This window comes from Ambystoma mexicanum, chromosome 7p, assembly GCF_040938575.1.
Source record: "Ambystoma mexicanum isolate Mex_15411 chromosome 7p, UKY_AmexF1_1, whole genome shotgun sequence".
NCBI classification, from domain to species: Eukaryota; Metazoa; Chordata; class Amphibia; order Caudata; family Ambystomatidae; genus Ambystoma; species Ambystoma mexicanum.
This window is the reverse complement of record NC_090939.1, coordinates 902,371,946-902,392,731: the sequence shown is the minus strand read 5'-3', so window position 1 is coordinate 902,392,731 and position 20,786 is coordinate 902,371,946. Positions and strand designations below refer to the sequence as shown.

The window sequence follows — 20,786 nt, the reverse complement described above, 5'->3', positions numbered from 1 at the left end:
GTTGGTGACGGTGCGCAGTACAAATACCTTTAACATTTAACTTCCATCCATTTTGTCTCCTCTATCAATGCTTGAGCACTTTTACATTCTGTAATGCAGATAATGCGAGTTCTCTATTCTGGGTTACATGTACCTTTTACATAAGGTCCTGAATTAATACTACATACAGGCTGCATACTTTCCTGGATGTTATTGATAAAATGTATCCTGCATCTATACTAGAACAGAAGTAACCACTTCATAGACTGCTAATGTTGGTCTTCAAGTGCTACTTGTTTATCATTCTGATTAGAGCAAGAATGAAGAGGGTAAGGAGACTTAAAGGGAGTAAAGATGCTTATTTTGAATCACCTCATTTATTTGGTTTGCTGGGGGCGGGGCAAAGATATCCGTGCCCAGGGCCCCAAAAATTCTTAAAATGGCCCTGCTCAATGGGAGATTTTAGTAAGTTAACCAGACGTGCTTATTTGTTTGACTTCTTTTGGGAGAAACTCTCGCTGTCTTGTGGCTCGAGCAAACAAAAGGCTGGATCTAATGATTTTCTGGGGAGGCCCTGCTCAGCCCCTGGTGTCAAAGTGAGACAGATGGGCACGGCGTACGTCGCAGGCGGCCTTTTAAAGCTCGGGGCCTCGCCCAGGCCGCGTCTTCGCCACACAAGTGAGAGGAAGCATCAGACACGGAGCAGCGCACAGCAGCTGGGCAGAGACCACTGGAGAGCCGGGAGGAGAGCATCGACGCCTGGCAGGTACCGTGCTCCTTCAGCGCCCATATCAAAGGCCTTGCTTACATTTGTGAAAATTATAAACGATACTGTTAAAAGAGCTGTACTGGTAGTTATTTTGTGTCCACAAAAGGATTAAAGGCAGAGTTGACTGCGGTGATCTGGCCATTTTGTAGCACACCCAAACTGCTATGTTGTTTTACCGGGTAACACATTTTTTTACTTTCAAAAAACCTCTCTCCTAGTCCCTCACCTCGCCGTTTCCCTCAAACACGGTTCTTCGCGTCGTAGACTTCCTAGCTGCGCGTATTTATTGCGGCCGGCTTTTGTTAAAGCAAGTGCGTAGGCGCTGGAAACGGAAGATCCCATTTTTTTGTGTGTTCGAGGCAAACTTGCTCATTTCTCTCTGCAGATATTTCTATCCAACAAAACGAGGCTCTGGCGCACGCGCCCAAATATAACAACTGCAGGTGGTGTGGAGGAACTGTTTCGTTACTAGCGTTGTAACTTTAATCAGTACTGCGTCATAAAATCTACCACACAGAGATTGCTGTAACTTTCGAAATGATTGATACAATGAATGTTATTCCTACGTGTGAATGAACCGTGACAAGAGCTAGATGTTGGAATCTGTTCATGCACGCGTAATTATATGATGTTTATGTGTCGTGTTTGCCTCTTCGAAGCGCTATAAGGGGTGGGGTTTCGGGGCAGTTTCATTAGTTTGATGTACCCGTTTTAAACCTACGATGCTAAAATTAAGGATATAGTCATGTAGCGTACCGTATTAACATTTTAATTTCAGCACTGAATGACTGACACTGCTGTGTTTTCATGACATTGGGAAAGGGACAGCACTCAGCTAGTTTTGTTCAATACTATTTCTCGGGAAATCGATTAGCCCATATCCATTACATACTGAAATCTCCATTCGAAGCCTGTCATTATACAATGCACCAACAAATCAAGCAAACAATAGGTGAAATGTATATTCAAATTGCACAATTTGTCAACGGTTACATACCAGTTTAACATCACATTTATAAATCTGTTTGCCAAAAGCACCCAACACAAACGAATGCATAGCCTCACAAAAAAAATATATTGTTATATGTTACCCCAAGTTCAATTCCCGTTGGCTTTCAAATGTATATCCTTTTATCTAGTTAGAGATGCAATGTTTATTGAGGATTTACAAGTGGCCCTGAACAGGAGCCTTTTTCGTTTTCCGGTCATTTTTCTGGTCCTGCACTGCATCAGTGCAGGCCGGGTCGGACTGGGGCATGACATTGTCTCGGGCACAAATGATAAAGTGGCTCACAGTTGCAAATGGCAATTCATTCCTTTCGTGACAGTCTGTTTGAGTAGTACCCACGGGGTAGGTTTTGGAGATGTTTTTGTAAAAATGTGATGCAAATTGTGCATTTTAAAGAATATTCATTCAGTAACACTGGTCAAAATTAATAGCTGCATGGCAAAGTAACTTTTCAGTGTGGTCCACATGGCCCAACAAAATGTGGCCCACTTTGAGCCAAAAAACTGGCCCACACTAGCATTTTGCGTTTTTGGTTCGGGCGTTGCCCTATTGTGCTATAGGCCAGTCCACATGTCTTAGCATAGTAGGGACTGGTCACAGCCTTAGTTTCGAGTGCTCTGTCTTATTTCTTCCTCGTCCAAACACAGTTGCAGGCTAAAACATGCCTCCTTTTATTCAACGACCCAGATCATTGATTCTACTGTTGTAACCGATGGTCTGCCATTCACCCAACTGATTTCAAATGTTTTTTAAAAATCGGATGACGCCCTGGTAGGTCCATCCCATAACTTCTCTGAATTTAAGGAGAAGATGGCACCACTTATTCCCAGTAATAATAATGTATTTCTAATATAGCGATACACACCCATAGGTCTCGGAGCGCTCAAATAACAGAAGACATTATTATCCCATAGAGGGGTGCTCATTTTACCTACATCAGAAGGATGAAAGGCTGAGTTGACCCAGCCAGGATTCGAACCTTCATTGCAGGCTGCACACAGATATCAGGGGCGAGCGCTTAGCTCGCTGTGCTATCTGACCGGAATGTCAATGTTTTCCGTCTCTTAGTGCTCTGCTCCGCCATGTAGAGTTTGTGGAAGTATTTTAAGGGCAGTCCTACTTTCAGAAGTGAACTCTCTATATACAGACACATGAAGAGAGATGGAAAGCTTCAATAGAGGTCCATTTAGGCAGCCCTAAAGCTGGATTTAGGTCTGCCAGTTAGTCTTCCAAATCCCAGAGGTTGACCCCATACAGCAGCATGGGACTAATCCTATGAATACAGGCACTACACAAGTGCTACAGCATACCCCCCCCCCCCAATATGTCAGATACAAAACTTGAGCGATTGAGGGCAGGTTTTGAATTGGTGATTATCACTGGCACTGCTCTGAGCAACCCTTCAGAACATTGTTTTTCAGCCTGCCGTGCTATTACAGAAAGGGACAGGACATATGAAAATGAATAACCACCGAGGAGGGTGTTTTGTGGCCTGCCAATGGGCTGGAGCCCAAGTTAAAGGACAAAGCAGAGGGAGGGCCTTAACCTGTGCCCTGTGCCCTGGGGCAATTACCATGTGGTAATGCACCCCACGGCGATGCCTAGCTGCCACAACCATTCTCTACATCAATTTAAAAAGAATTTGTAGGATTATAACCCTTTCACATTTTTTGTAATATTACTTCGGACGGTCCTGGGATACAACAAAAAAACACTACCAATTAACCTCTTTGCATTTAAAAGTAGTTACAGCTTTATAAATACATCACGTTAAAATAACCTCACAATATCTCATTACAGGGTGTGCTCGCCTCAGAAATAAAAGCTGCGAGTCATGAACCCCTTTCCATTTTATGTTGTGATATTTGTATAGCGCCTGTCATGTTTTCAAAGCACTTCAGGTGCGCTGTGAGTTCTTTAGACTGCAGTCTGAACAAACATGATGCATTGAGTGCGAACTTTGCAAGATACATATGCCATGACATGCAAGTAACGCTTTTTTCACAGGTGACTAGTGCTGTGACGTTGGGTGTGGGGTTCTGTGTGATGTGTTATGGCAGTGAATGTGATTGTTGTCATCCTGCTAATCTGGAATGCTTCAATAAAAGGGGAGGGGGCAAACGACTGATGCAAGCGAGAGTAACCCTAGGGCAGTGGTAGTCAAACTTTTTTCCAAAGTTTTTTAAGCTTTTATTTTATTTATTATTTATCAATGGAACCGCAGATTGTATTCTTTTGTGTGGCTACTTTTTCTGTAATTTAGAATCCCTGCATAGCCCAATTAATGTGTCTACCTGTCCGTAATCGCAAGTAACCTGCTTGAACAGGTCGGAATGGACATTATATTTGTATATAGGTTGCAACTTTATAGAGATTATGTACACCAAGTATAAAGTACATAGCCTTGCAGAGGCTCTCCTGATATCTCCATGAAATGTGCTACTCCCGTGGCACGCCTCCCGCCATTAAGTGGGGCGCGCGCTGCAGGGAAATCAATGCAGAGTCCATCTGGAAATGAATCTACTGACAGCAGTGCCCGGGCGCAGCTCATTTATAATTTATCCCGCTCGCGACGAGAGGCCCGGTTCACACCAAGGTTTTTCTACTGAGGTCATGCACGCAGTGGCAGCTCTAAATAACACCCCGCCCCCAAAATCAGACTCTTGCTTCATATTTGTCTTTCGCAATATTGACAGATCAATGCTGCATAAAATGGACTCCTGCTCTTCCCCAGATTTGTTAAACAGTGCCACGTCTCCACCAGCCTAGCTGGCTTAATTAGGCAAAACATTCATGCTCGCAGCAGCACTGATATTTCGACACTTTCTCTCTTTCCCTACTGGGTTTCTTTTTTCGAGGAATCTTTTGCAAACCCTCCCGAAACCTGTCTGGCATTTGTGTAATGCATTTTTTTGTTCAACCTGGCCAGGCATATTTTTTGCCAGTGAAAGATGACAATGGACCAACTGACGGATTTGCGAACCGAGGAAAGGCTGCAGTGCCTATATTTTGCAATTTGAATAAGACTCCGTTCCAGCTTTTAATGATTTTGAAGCATGATCTGAAAGTGTATGCCCCAAAATCCAAAATGCTAACCATGCTCGGGGGTGCACAGCTTAAAAGAAATATAGGGGAGGCTATGTTATCCGGCGCTATAACCTGAAAACACTCCTACAGCTCTCATAGCCGGCAATAGTACCTTTGAGGTTACTAAACTGATATCTGAGATTGCAGAAGAGCACACAGTTCTGCTAGCTGGCCTTGCTCCTGCTGGAATACAAATATCGATATCCATTGAAATGGCATATTCGGTTATCCGGGCATCTGTCTTTTATATTGCACATGGATAACCATTCCTTAGGCTAGTGACTTTCAGTTTTGTGGGATCTGGTCTGAAGACCACTTTCTGTGAGAATGAGACGATCAGGAAGGGTTAGTCATTATATGCCAGACCACAAGGGGGTTACTTTACGTTGCAGATAACGTGCTCTGTTAGTGGTCGGATTAATGAATGCTGGGCTAATGCATTGCATTAACATACTGGATCTTGGCACTCAAGCAGTTAAGGTTTCATTTGCAAAGCCAGTATGAGCAGCAGAACAGTGATTTGGGCTTCTAATTGGACTTGGTTATTTATAACGCGCTTAATACCCAGAGGTTTCTAAGCGCGGACCCGGGGATCGAACCTGCGTTGCCACATGTCGTCTTGCTTCCAAGGCGTGCACGTTGCCCATTAGCTTTCCTACCTTGTCGGCCTCCATCCCACTAGGCTAGTTTCCACTTCATATACATTATTTGCAAACATTTTAATGAAAATAGTTATTAAAAAACAGGAATAGACAAAGCAAATAGGACCTGCTTTATGAAATTCCATTTGAAGCCTCACGTGTCCAGTGAATGCATCACATGCTCGGGGGCAGCCTTGTCTATTCAGATATTGCCATCATGTTTCAGATGCAGCCTCAAATACCCAGCTAGTGCCATTATATCTGGGTTAATCCATACATGCCGATCTAGACCCAGCACACATTATGCCAAGGATAGGATCTAAATTAGGCAGCATCAGTGAACGTTAATAATGGGGTAACTTGTGAAACAGATTTGCGAACCGAGGAAAGGCTGGGGTGCAGATATTTAGCAATTTCAACAAGACTCCATTCCAGCTTTTAATGATTTTCAAGCATGATCTGAAAGTGCATGGCCCCAAATCCAAAATGCTAACCATGCTCGGCGCAACACATCCTAAAAGAAATATAGGAGGCTATGTTATCCGGCACTATAATCTGAAAACACTACCTACAGCGCCTCTTTAATCCTTTAAGTTAACGGGACATGTTAAATTTGTATAGTGAAAGGAGATCTCGCTGCACAAATGGGTTTATAACGGTTCCATGTGTTCATATCCCTGCAAAAATATCGCCATACAAAAATATCGCCATATTTTTGCGGCAATATTAAGGTATGGAACCTGCGGGGGACACCCACGCAACCTCAGCATTATTTTTAAAGGAGTGGGGGACGCCCCCGCAACTTCCGCTCCCAAAACCCCCAAAAATATTGCCTATGGCCTACCAGACGACCAGATATACGACAATATTTTTGGTGGGGATAATATGTAGTGATACCGTTTATAACATGCTAAAATAGGCCCCGGACCAAGTCCAGGCTTGTATGCAGAGGTACAGTCATCATACGCCAGTTACATCCTCGTTTCGATTGCTACCATTTTTCAGAAAGAAAGTGGCTTTTTGATTTTTGAAGCAGAAATAAGCCTGTTGGTCTCTGTTATTTGTTCTATTTTCAAAGGCTAATTTGGAGGGTATTACAGTTGCCAGTAGTAGTTACATATTTTGCCTAACCAACATATTGAAAAGAAAGTAACTGCCAACATAATCCGATAGTTTAGGATAACATGCACAAAAATAGCATTTAAATAATATAAGATATTGTTCTCCAACTAATATAACGTGCTGTTTTCCATCTCACATGAGGCCTACATGCTTTCCTGACAGGTTGTTATAAAACAAGCATTCACCCCGGAAGCAAGGCTGGTTGAATTCAGCACTAAAAAGGTAGCTTCTTGATCTACATGAAGCCTGCAACTGTCGTTCCATAACCGATCCGTTCCTTCAACAACAAAAAAACCTTGACAAAACTGCCTCAGTACAACTGCAGGCCTTTACAGAAAATGGATGACGGAGGTCTTCGCCTCTTAATGCTTTTTTGGGCAGAATAACATTTTTGGGTGGTTGGCTGTTCCATTTTAGGGGACCCCTAAACTGTTTGCTTTCCCCCCTTTGTTTTCTAGGATCTCTGGCTTATTTCTGTCATCAAAGGGACTTCTACTGTAGTTCCCCCTACCGCTGCATCCCCTATTCATAGTATATGGTCCTAAGGTAGCCCAAATAGCTCATTTTGGCGCTAGGGTGATTTTACCACCTGGCTCTATTGGTATTGAGTAGGCTGGTGGCAGATATCATTTACTTTTGTCTTTACTAGGGGTGCAGCTGATTTTACCTTATTAGTAGCACAATGAACCAAGTCATTTCTTTTAAGTCCTGCTCTAGGACATTTTGTTTTTGTGCTAGTCTTTTGTTCAGGGAAACTACAAGCCTGGCCTAAATGGCAGTTGTGCAAACATGGGCTCACTCTATGCCCAGCCCTGCACCCTCTTATGTGGTTTGCACTAGTCCGCAGCCCTAGACAAGCCAATACACCTACTTTGTGTGTTTGATAGTTGTTGGGGCCTGCTTGAGTGGCTGGCTAACAAAAATCTTTGTGTGTGCGCTTTTATGTCTGATAGGAGGGCTGACGTAGGCCAGCACATGAAGGTTTGCTTTTATCTGGGTAGACCAAGACTCTTATTCAATGCTGTTGGAAATTTCAAAGGTTGGTTACCTGCCTTCTGGAGGATTTTCACCTCAGAGCCAGGTGCTGCAATTTTAGGACCAGGTAGGACCATACTGGCTGGGTCCTGTGTCCTTGCCCTTAGCTCTGGATTATGTTTTTTTGCTTCTGGACCCTCCCCGTCCTTCCTTGGTTTTCCTCACTGGCTTAGCTAGGAGTCTTGTTCTGGATCTGTTTCTGTGCCATTTTACTGCTGTCAGTCAGAGTTATCCCCTTGGTCGTGCGCCTTGGGATAGGAAGCTGCTGTTTACTAAAACGATGGTGGGGACACTACACCACCTCCTCCATTGTTTCTTTTGTGGGCCTGTTATCTTCTGGCTGGCCTACCCTCTTTGTACTTTAAACTGTCTGCATCTGCTTGGTGGGATTCCTCCATCTTACAGGGTTGCTCTTTGCCATTGTTTTCACTCCTGCATGGTTTGTTACCCTCATGAAAAGGCTCATCGCTCTTCTTTTTGGTCACCATTTGTCAGAGGTTCAAGTCCCTGGGTGAAAGGATCTCCCCTTCTCATATTACCACGGTAATAGTGCCTGTCTATGGACTCCAACATTGGTGTTATGTTCAGTTGACTTATACTGCGCACTGTTAACATTAGCATGGTCTCCAGGTGCTCACGTAGTTCTGTAAGAAAGTGGGTTGGGTAGGTTAGTGACGGAAGTCCGAGTAGGATAGAGGGTGTGCTTTTCTGTTGGTGCTTGTAGAACCAGGAGAAACTGGCGTCTGTGCAAGTTGGCTTTCTAGGGGTGTTTGCATTGTGCGCATTGGGGTTATTGTGTCCATAAGGGCAATGTCCAGTGACTGGGATGCTTGTTTTTGCAACAGTGCCTTTTTATGGTGGATGTGTGGGTTGTGTGTTTGTGTGAGGTGAGACTGATCCTTTAGATTGTGTGCTGTATATGGGGAGTATGCTGGAGAGGAGCTGGTAAGGTTAATGGTTGGTATGGTGTTTGTTTCATTGCAGGTTCCAGAATCCGTACTGTCATTGGATTATCTCGGGTCCCTGGTGATATTGCTGGCAGCGCACGTTTATGTTCATCATTGTGAGTTGAATAACCAGGTTTTCAGTCGTTTTCTGAAGCTGAGGTGCTCTTCTGTCATTCTTATCTCCTTCGGGATTGAGGTCCATAGATTGGCAATTAGACGTGTGAATGCAGTTCCTCCAAACTTCCAATTTTTGTATTGTTTACTTTCTATTTGGAGGTTGTCGCTTGATCTTATGTTTGTTCCTGGTGGGTAGAAGTTGATCTTGGCTTGGAGGGATTCGGCTCCTTGTCCGTGCAGTGATTTGTGGGTGATGCAGAGTGCTTGCAAGCTAACGTGTGTTTTTACTGGGAACCGGTGTAGGCTTCTCAGGGCTGGTGTGATGTGGTCTCTTCTGTCTAGTCTCAGGAGTATCCTTGCTTCAGTGTTCTGGCTGTGTTGGAGTTTTTTAGTGAGCCGTTCTGTCATTCCAAAGTGGGGTCTGTTTGTGTAGTCTATTCTTTATAATACTAGGGAAAGGAATGTGAGGGTTCTGTGTGGGAAGGCGCGGTAGGGCAGGATCACTCTAAGTAGTGGATTCTTTCTTCAGCTTTACTGGGGCAAACACGAATATTGATGCCTAGTATTTCTCAAATTAACATACTGTTTACAGATGCATGAAATTCACTTGCAATTACATTTCCCATCAACATTGTTCAAGAATATATATTTGTAGGTTACGCCAATGACAGCGACTCAGCAAAGGTCACAGCACGGGGAAGCCAGTCCAGACAGCAAGGTACACCGTGGAATAAGAGACTAGAAAAAGCACAGGCAGGACTTTCGGCAGCCTTAAGAAGAAACCGGGGCAAAGACAAAGGAAACCAGATCCAGACAATAAAGCCAAACCAGGCCCTCACATGCAGCAGCCCATTTTGATTGCAGTCCTCCAGCAATTTAGGAATACATCAAATGATTTGAGGAATCTGCACCGTCTTCCCTAGATAAACATTCATTCACTCACGGACCTAGGCCAGCACTCTAATTACACACCAGGCCGCCACAAAGGCTTTGCTGGTAACCAAACCAGGCTAGCCCTTACACTTGCTCATGTTACATTGAGCAAGTGCTTGTGTAGTGCTGTTCTGCTGGCAGGCTATCTTCTCGCGTGACCCCAGTGAACACTATTATTGCATTCCTTTGCAAACTTTGTTTGGACTCCTATTTGAAGGAAAATACCACTACTTTGTGGCTATCTCCGGCCACTCTAGCTCACCCCTCTAAATCTGGCATGCCCGCTTTTCGCGCGCATGCTTGTGAAGTGCTGTTCTGCTGGCAGGCTATCTTCTTCCCTTGACCACAGGTAAGGTGTCTATTGCTGCAATCCACACCATCTGCATGGACTTGGATTCTTGATTGTTTCGCCACAATTTTTTTTTTCTACTGCGAACAATATTATTGCATTCCTTTGTGAACTTTGTTTGGACTTCTATTTGAAGGAAAATACCACCACTTAGCAGCTAACGCTGTCCACTCTAGCGCACCCCTTTAAATTTGGTGTGCGCGTGTGAATTCAGTGAGTGCTTGTGGAGTGCTGTTCAGCTGGTGAGCAAACAGCAGCCAGTGATGCCTCTAGCTGCTCATGTGTACCTAGAAACCTGTCAATTCCATATTACCTTCATTTTGCATCTGAAATCCCAATTTTGGTGTTTCCACCCTCTTTTCAGTCACGTACACACTAAAATCAGCGATGCCTCTGGGTGCGGGTCAAATTGTTAATCTCTCTCCACAATCGGTCCCTCCGGCGACACCTATTCCTGCCGGCCGCGCTCAGGAATTCAAAGTCAAGAAACAACGTTCTAAATCATTATCTACAGACCATTAGGCATTACTGCCAATTGAATGCCTGCTGTGCCCCCACCCAATTTGTTCCACAGACTCCTTGTGCCGCTTCTGTGGAAGCGACAATGTATATACAGTCGAGTCTCAGACTTCCTGTCTTCCACCTGACTGATGACACACCAGTTGCTGTATTATTGGTGGAAATGCCTCAAACAAATCCAGGACCAGTACAGAATCTCTGAACAACTGCGCCTTCTATTAACTACACCAGCGAGGCTTTCCCAATTAGTCATCGATGGACAACTGATGTGCTAATTCATTCAGCAGATTCGCTTCATATACCTATACTTTATTCCCAAATTGTCCAACAGACCAATATCCCCTTGCCGTCTCAACATTTACTTGCTACATCTTTGCTATGTCAAGAACCCCCAATGACAGAAAAATCATCCTCTATTGTGTTACCTTCTGTTTTGTTGAACACTTCTGTGCTGGTCCAGGAAACTCAGAGGGGAATTGTCTGCCCCGCTTTAAACTTGTCTCACTCCCCAGTTCTTTACCATGATTCTAAGAACGCCTCTTTTAATTCCTCATTCAGCTTTCCGGCATAGTTGGTAAAACCTCTTCCGAGACCCTCATTTGGAATGAAGCTTCCGGTTAATCCCCTACTTGAGGTCACTTGGTAGCAAATGGTGGGGTTGTTAGCTCTAACTAAGCTCTTTGAGACTCTTGAAAAGAAAGTCAATGATCAAACACTACTCATTAACACAGTGCTGCAGAAAGTGGACATGATACTGCTGCAATTTGATACACTAATGCATCATTTACTAGAGCATCATGCTTCTTTTACACCCAATACAGATCTAAGTAACACACTTTCTGATATTCCTTAGCTAATTTCTGCTCCTGGAGTTGATCCTTACCAAATATATGCAATTTGTATTATAACTGACTCCCAACAATAACATTTACAAGACCCTATAGTCATTTCTCCTTGCAATTATAACAAATATATCGATGCCCCAGATTAACCGTTATTTGAGCTATTAAAAAATAAGAGACGTCATAAGAAAGGTAAAATAACAGTGTCATGATAAAAAAAACAAGAACCAATCTGCTCCACTCAAATCTACCATAAACGGTTCCATAAAATGTATAGAAACCTAGTATTTCGAAACAAGCAACACACCAGAATAAGTTTCTTGCCCTCCCTACCAAGGGAAAAAGGAATATACAGCGATCTCAAGCTCTTCAACCTTCTTCCCTGCAGGCTGATATATCCTTGTTTACTCCATTGGGTCTGCATGAATTAAATAAATCTTTGGACCCACCTATCGAGGATCAAGAATTGATGGATTTGTCCATCTACTCCAGGAAGCCCCTGTCCCCTTGTTCACCTCCATGTTCTCATTTAATTGCTCATGAGAATTTAGCCTTACGAAACAAGGTTGAGGATAGGAGGACCTTTGTATCCGACAATGATTTTATCACCATGAAACAAAGGAAGCAGTATCTCTTAGCATCATCTAAAATCCCTCAAATTAATTTTGGATCTTTATAACTGCGATAAGTCTTCTTCACAATCCTGGGGTTTTCCAGGTGGAGCAGCTGTTCCTTCATATACTATCCTAGAGAATATATTCAACATAAATATGACAACCGAGCTTTTGAAATCTATCACAACCACTGATCAACCTCAGGCTGCATCATTAGAATTAGAAAACCTAAGACATTCAGATTGTTTACACTTATTAATGAAAGATATGCAGAGGCATGAACCATATCCTAATAGAATGACAATTCTTACTTTACATAAAACAATTCCGAGCTAAAAGCCATTCAGACCGATGGCATTAAATATATTCAATTCGTAGACCACCACAAATTGGACAAAGTTTGATTGATAATTCCCTCGCGGTTAGTCAGGCAACTATTATGGGATGCAAAGGAACAACTTCGACACTCTGGCTTCAGTCTGAATATAGCTAGTGAGACATATCCCTGTAATGTAACCGCAAAAGCCCCCCTCTAAACATTTTTCTCCAAAGAGAAATCCAATTTCCTTAGCTGAACCACTATCTATTACTTGTCACGGTCCCAAGGGGCTCTCGCATGAGATGTAGTTTTCAGACGACCACTGCAAACATCCAGGGACTCTTCCTGGACATGGTTTGTGAAGGAAATCCAAGACAACACTACTCCCTTCACCAGCGGCACTCCTTACAGCCATTAAATTAGGTCTTGGCTATACCTTGTTTCCCTGGGCCTCTCCCCATCCATTTACTCAACTAACCAAACTTTGACCCTTGGCTATCTACCGGCCCCAGACTAAAAACACAGCTATTCTTAATCTGTACATTAACCCCTCTGCTATATCCAATGACAGTTTCTTATCATTTGTTGGTCACATGTTAGATCTAGCAATGTCTGATGACACAACTGATACCATCTTGATAGCTGGTGACCTAAATCTTCCAGGGTATATTCCCTCGCGACCCACCTGGCCCCGTGATTCCCTCATGGCCACGATAGATTAAATCTTTGTCACCAAACATTCTATTTCCTTACTGGAATCATTTGAGGTTCTTTCCATGCTTACGAGCGATCATAATATCTTGATTTTAACCATGCTTCAATCAAACCAATCGCCTTGTGATTATTATAAGCAAATCATACAAGTCCAAGGAGGCCCAAATATAATTAACTTTCTAACTTTCCCTTTGTTCCTCTCTATACTGAAGTTCTTCATCTTTTTACGGAAAAGTCGCTGAGCAGACGCCGCCCACTCTTTATCCATAAACTATCATATGACTATAAGATTGAAGACATGAAGACTTCGATTAGAAGAACTCGAAGGAGAATTGTTCCAGCAAACCTCCCGGATAAAGCCCATAAGCTAAAAAACATGAAAAGAAAGTATATAAATGGGTCTAAGTTGCATAGGTACAATACAATTCAACAAGATGGTGAAGCAATGCTTGTTGCATTAGTCTCCAAGTCTAGTGCCCAGATTTGCTCGCTTCTCAAGGTCGGTACCAACGATGCATCCTTTCTGTTGATGATTAATGTAATCAATGAACTGACTTGGTACCTTCATTTTAGCCCACTTTTTGTGAAACCCCTTGTTACATCCCCTATACCTCGGCTCTTCACAGTTGATCTCCATTGCCTCACTTTTGCACATGAAGATATCTTTTTAGAAATTAAGAAATTGAGCACGTTTAGAGCCCCTGGCCCTGATGACCTTTCTAATCGGACATTAAAAGTCTCGATTTATGGTCATCCATCCTTTTCCTAGTTCTTAATTCTGGCCCTATTCCGCATTCCTGGAAGCAATCTAGAATTATCCCAATATTTAAGAAAGGTGATTGTTCCTTACCATCTAATTATTCATAGATAGCCCTATTGAACATACTGGGAAAAATCTTTGCTCGACTAAGAAATCTCCTAAAATGGCTCTCGGCTGCCTCGTTATTGGACGTACACCGGTCTGGATTTGTTCCTAATGTAGGGACAAGAGTGAATTTATTTCAGGCCAACCACTATATTATGCTTTTATAGATTTTAAGCAAGCTTTCGATTCAATTCCCAGGTAACTGCTTTGGTCTAAATGGTTGAAAGTGGGTTGTCTCACCTATCTTCTTAATTTACTAATGCAATTTCACTCTGGAACCTCCATCTGTGTTAAATTAAATCACAAAGGCCTTCTATCTGAAGCGATTCCCACTTTTCGGGTTCTCAAGCAAGGCTGTATTTAGCATCTGTTCTTTTTAACTTTTTTATCAGAAATATTGGCATGTATTTAAATTCTGTTTCTTCTTTCCCCCCAAAGTAGGACATGTTTCTGTTTCTTGGTTACTTTATGAAGACGATCTTGTGCTGTTATATAAAACCCCAATAGGATTACACAGAACAATTACAAGCCTCAGAGCATTATGCCCTTGACAATTCTCTCTCCAGTAACACAGAACATTCTGACATTCTTATCATGACTACTCATAAATTCAAACGATCAAACCTGTTTAAATGGACCATAGATACCTTAAAACTCAGTGTTGTTCAAGAATACAGATATTTAGGTCAGAATATCCACTCTAGCACAGCAGATATTCCATATAAATTAGAATTGAGGCACAAGATGGAGTCTTCAGTGGCTCAAGCCACTATCATTCAGTGTAAATATGGAATGTTCTCTTATATTCCTATCCTAAAATTTTACAAACAAAATGTTGTTCCTATTATTGTTTATGCAGCACACACCAAATTTCCTGAACATTGGCCAAAATGGGACTTCCTGTCTATCTACCCCGGTCCTTGCCCATACAAATTATTTGACATGAGCTAGGGTTATTGTCCCTGAAAATCATTGTCGCCTGGCATACTCTTATGTTCTATCGGAAATGTGTCTTGAATCATCTCTCATCAACTTATTGCCAGCTCTGGCTTCTTCATTAGAAGACAAATATGAGAATGCCGTAAGTACTTGGAGGAATCATTGCCTTAATTTAATGCTCAGAGCTGACATTGAAGAAAACTTTTTTTTATACACCTTTGAGGGCCAAAAAAGAAACTTTGGAACTATAATTGGCATGTTACTTGGGATGAGTGCAATCAGTATAATTTATTCAAAAACAGGAATTAAGAAATGTTAAAAATGAAAAAGCTTCATCAGATCCCAATGTATTTACAGAAATTTCCTGACCCCAGTTATTGCAGTAATTACATGCGATTCACATTCAATCTTTAGCGGACTAACAACATTTTAGCGACACGCGCAACCACTTCTTGGGCCCAATCCTGGTGCAGATTTTGTACGAATGTTAATCTAACTGAAACATTAAACCATTTAATAGCGCACTGCCCAAATCTAGCAGACCAGAGGAAAAAAAGTTTTAATAGATTTTTCTCTGCATTTGTGCTCTTAACACCTAACTGTATGTGGAATATGATTATTAATGGGCATTCCATTGTGTTAAATTTGGCTGTGATAAATTATCTGCTCAAACTGAATTTGACTAATTAACCCTCCACAAATATTTATCACCTATTTCGGTTTTCGTTTAAATAATTGCATATCTGTTTTTATATCCTTTGTCTCCTTATTTGTCCTGGCTTGGGTGGCTGAGTGATTTTCTCCCCAAATCTCATTTTAAATGTTGTATTCGGATTAATTCAATTGTATTTTTAAATATTTTCGGAAGCTTATTTTCCCTTTTTAAAATGTATTAACAAAAATGTGTATTGGATGTAAATTGTATATTTTATATGTTGTAAGGTTGACATTTCGACCAAATCAATAAACACATATGTCATAATAATAATAATAATAATAATAATAATGATACTTGCTCAAGTCCATCCACACAGGATATGTATTGGCCATGACTTGGGCAGAAAACCAGGCTAACCTAGTTTAAACTGCGTGAGAGTGTGCAGTGTTCCTCTCAGAGTGAGCCCAAATGGGAGAACTGATCTCAGGCATGGTTAGTGGTCCACGAAGACAAAGTCCCAAAGGAAATTGCCAGGGTGGACATAAAAGATACATAAGTACCCCATTTTCTACCATACTATTACATAAGGCTACTAATGGGTATGAAGGAATTCACCCCTAGTGAAGGCTAAACGTAATTGGAATTGCCACCAGCCCCGTCCCAAACAGACTTTTAGGGTTGTTAAGATGGATTTTCAGAATCAACCAAGGGCTGGAGGGTCAGGGGGGTTGAGGAGGGATTCTGAGAGGCCTTCCTATTGTAGTGGAAATAGACTTACGTTTATCCAAACTATCAAGGTAGAAGACTGAGCCATAAGGCCTAGACTCTGGAAGATGTGGCAGTGTTGTATTGTTTCTATGAGCAAGAGTAATGCAACAATTCAAGTTAGACAGTAAAGTATAAAAATACAATATTTATTAGGCTTGAACATACTCATTGCAATGAAAACAGGTAAGTACTATCACTAAATCCACACATGGATGATATGCTGGCCTTCCCTGCAAGAGCACAATCATATTTAAGCTTTGGTTGTTTTGTCTTTTTTGGAGTGGAGCTAAAGTAGCAAACAACCTTCTCTAAAAGCGGACTGACTTCATGCACAAGTTCAATGAAGTCAGACAGGTGACCACTACTAAAGCATAGATTTTCGGTTTGCTGTCATTTTTTTTGTTTACTCCAGCCTTCTTTGTATAAACACCCTCTCATCCCTACTTTGCCATGGGTCACTCGGTCACATGCCCTCCTTCACACTAAATATACTGCTTGCTGTTGTCCTATTGCATGGTAGCGCCACCAGTTTTACAGTGTTGCTTTTTATTTTGTCTGGTCAATCTATCATGCTTTTCTACATCTTTCCTTCCGCCCTTCCTCTGAAAACTCCCCCCTTTGAAGAGCTCTTTCTTCTGTTCCAACACAATATAGTTGTCATCTGTATACAGCGAGTACTTCTCTATGGGGTTCCAATACCCCTATTGGCTGTCTCCCAACCAATGGCCTCCTTGATGCCCTTTCCACTATTATTACTGACATGGTAGACCCTTGTACTTCCCATCAATGGGCCATAGCCAATCATTTGAACAAGAACGGGTTTATAGACCTTCTTTGACTGCTCAAACTGCTAAAATATACCTGCCATAAAAGTTTTTTCTTTTCAAATACGCTTTGTATTCTCTTCTCCCCTGCCCAACCCATTCTTGGACAGGGGAGTTTTAATCTATTGTCCTTTTCCATTAGCATTCCATCCAGCCCCCCCACGGTGGGCTGAATGGTTTAGCCCTACTCAAAACACACACACAGAGGATCTCTGAATAAATAAAACACCCACTACACTAAAAACCTTTATTACCCTGGTGTCTGTGTCTTTATTATTAGGTATTCCCTCAGAGGCAAGCATACAGCCACACTAGCCGGGCCACAGGCTACATTATCATACTGCTTCAATCCCTCCATGGATGCTGGCAACCCTATTCCAGCTTCTACTACAGCAGCCAATGCTGCCACCTTTATCAGCCCCTTGACTTGATTCATAAAAAGCACCATTAGATCAAGCACAATTCAGTTGAACATTATCTTATCAGCCCTCTCCTAAAAAAAGAAGTCCAATCCCAGGTAGGTAAACACTAATTGTGCTCCATTTTAATCCTCATCCTACTTTACCTCTGCCAACCTTGACACAGTGGACAACATTCTCTTGTTTCATCACCTACAATCTGTGGCTGTACAGGGATTGTTACATCATAAATGTCCTTGCAAATCTAAATAATACAGACCACTGTGAGAAATTCAGAATGGGACAAACAGACTTAATACCGTTGGAGAGAAGATCATCTGTATTTATTAAATTTCCAGATATGTCCACAATGTTTTCAGCATAAAATTACCAAATAAATAAGAACCTTCCTATAAACCAATCAGACATTTAGTTTCCATAAAATAACCGATTTTAAAATGAACCCACAATAAAATGCATGTAATTTGCTAAAAAAAATATGTACGAGTTACGATGGACACATTGAGAACATTTAAAGATTTGCAATGGCAAAGGCTTACATTTGACTGAATTTAGATTTGACAGGTCTGTCTATGTGGTTCTGTAAGACATGAGCTAGCAACAGACGTGGGGATATTCTCCCTGTTCCTCCTTTCAGAAATCTCTCTCCTCCCTTGTCTTCCTCTTTTACTCATGCTTTCTCTTCTCGTTACTTTTAATCCTACCCTCATTTCCTCCTCCACTCTTTGTACCTCGCTTTTGCTGCTCATATCTTTCTTTTAGCACCTTAAGGCAGTTTAGCTTGTGCTGGACAAATCATTTAACATACAGATATTTTGATCTTGTGCCAATAAAAGATAGTAGTGTTATTCCTCCTGCACATTTCAACCAACTTCCTGTTGCAGCTACCCTTATACGCTGGGTGAAGTTGGGCAAGTCAATAAAGGCTTATGGCTGGCTCATGCCAGATATCTCTGTATTCCTCAGCGCTAGGCCATGTGTGAAGAGAGAGCCAAACCAGAGCCAAGGCAAGCATTTAGGGTCATGATCCCTCCTTTCACACAGGCCCATTTATGCTGATGGCGGTAAGATACTAGGTGCATAAATGACACCCCGGAGGCTCACTCTGGTCCCTAGATAACTCTGAAACTGTCAAGGCTGTAGAGATGATGCTATAAACATAAGGGTTGAGAGAAACCCATTTGGAGGGTTCAATCAGCATTTTACATTCATTTTGGTTGAAAGATTACTGTTTTGCTGCTGTGGCCCTTCAAATACTTTTCCAGTCCTTTGTCCCTACCTGGAAACTTTTATCGTTGACTCACTGGAGGGTTATTTAGAACATTATTTTGTAAACATTGATGAGTGAAGTCTGCGCAGTACCAGTAGGATACATTGGTGGCCATTTTATAGTCCCCTGGATCAGAAAAGCAAATTGTAAAACAGACGCAAGTCATTTATGCTTTACTTTTATGATCTCTGGCATATTCATGCCATTTTGAGGTGGAGTGGGGGCACAGAACGCAATATATATTGGCATGTCATAATGCTCTCCTGCTCTACATTCAAAGAGCATCATGGTTTTCCCACAGCATGGATTTTCATGCTGGCAGAAAACCAAAGAATTCCTATGGTATCCATATAGAACAAAGAAAAAATCCTTTATACAAAACAAATTAGATTTATTCTAAAAATTTCGCCCATCGCGTACTGTGACTGGAGTGAGACAAGACGCCTCAAGATTTACCAACGAGAGAAAATGTGTGACGGTATGTCATCAGGATCGTGGCAATGACCAGAGATTTGATCTGATCCAGTGCGTTACAATCTGCAGTATTACAAACAAAAAAAAGTCTGAGAGATCTGTCATCAGTCACATAACAGCTCGGCCAGGAAGTAGCCCTTATTGCCTGAGCATTTTAGATTTGATCCACCCGTTTGGACTACCTCCAAGACATGAATTGGAGATGCTGTCTCCTACTCCATGTACCCCGAAGTGCGACATAACGTGTACTCAGCTTCGGTCCTGAGGAAGGTTGGGATAAGAAAGGGTCATATTTCGTAGCCCCGAATAACCAACTGAAACATGGGTCGACAAAAAACCTCTGTTGAACAGATGGACGTACCAACATGAGAAAGGGGTGTTATTATATGCTGTGAATAACATCTGTTATATGGTCATATAAATTATGAAACCGAATGTCAATATGGAGAAATGGGGATCTAGTACGAATATTTGAGTGCGAGGGAGTGAATTTGGAATAGGAGTTGTATTTTACCATGCAATTGGAGCATTTGTTTTTGAAAAGCTTTGTGAATTGTGCTCTACCAAATGTTTATTTGTGTTTAGAATAAATATAATTTGGTTTGTATAAAGGGTACATTTTTTCTTTGCCATCCTCGACCTAACGGTCCACATTTGTGTTATATGAATTTATCTTACCTGGACGATCGTACAGTATCTCAGGTACTCCTTCTATTTCCTAATTCCTATGGTATTCGCCCGACGTTTTCACCTGGTGAAATCAGGTGGTTTCCATAGGAGTCTGTTGTAAATACCTCCTGCAAAGCATAGAATGCAGGCAGCATTTAGATTTCTTTGAAACAGATTGAAAAAGTGAAAAGGGAATGCGATTTTGCCTCTGTTTTACCCTTCACATTTCCACTCCGTTTTGAAAATGATTAAAATTGCATGGAGTGGACCTTTCACATATAAGTGACAAGGGGCATGGTTCCCTCCAGTTCATTTTAGATTTGTTAAATGACCACCATTGTAACATCCAAAAGTGTTGATGGCTCCACATATCATTTTATCGCAAACAATGACATTTTCCCATTACCTGCCGTCATGAAACGTTCAATAGCTGGATCACAAAAACAAAAAGATGAATACTGCCAAATGTGTATTTGTAATGCTCCATCCCTCTGGAACATGCTGCTTTGCTCTCTAAGATTGGGTCTGTTGCTATTCTCCTTTAAGAGATCCCTCAAGACTTTATTTTTCACTTGAAGGGGCTTGGTCTGGTCCTGGACTATTTTTATCCTGCCGATTTGACCATTTATGCTTCTTTGACCTGGAGCATGATTTAGTGATTTTAGTACCGTGTGTTTTATGCTTTTTATTACTGTTTTTATGCTCTTATTGTTTTAGGCGCTTTCTTTTGTGTTGCCTGATTATGATTTGTGCACCCGTTTGGCTTTGGCCCAAAGGAACTTTACAGGTTTCTAAACACACAAATCTATTAGTTTTCTGATGTAATTGAGAGAAATTAGGGTGACCCTGAGAAAATTGTTACCCCGCCTCTCATAAGGCATTGATGTGTCAGTAAGTGAGGGAT

General features: G+C 41.8%; 1 protein-coding gene across 1 annotated transcript in view; it reads left to right on the top strand.

The window, feature by feature from the left end:
* The first annotated feature begins 587 nt into the window (after positions 1-587).
* Positions 588-20,786, top strand: part of TAGLN3 (transgelin 3) — a 223,585-nt gene continuing 203,386 nt past the window's right edge. Inside the window, exon 1 of the mRNA XM_069637181.1 lies at positions 588-745. The gene's annotated coding sequence lies outside the window, so the exon portion shown is untranslated. The remainder of the gene's footprint in view (positions 746-20,786) is intronic.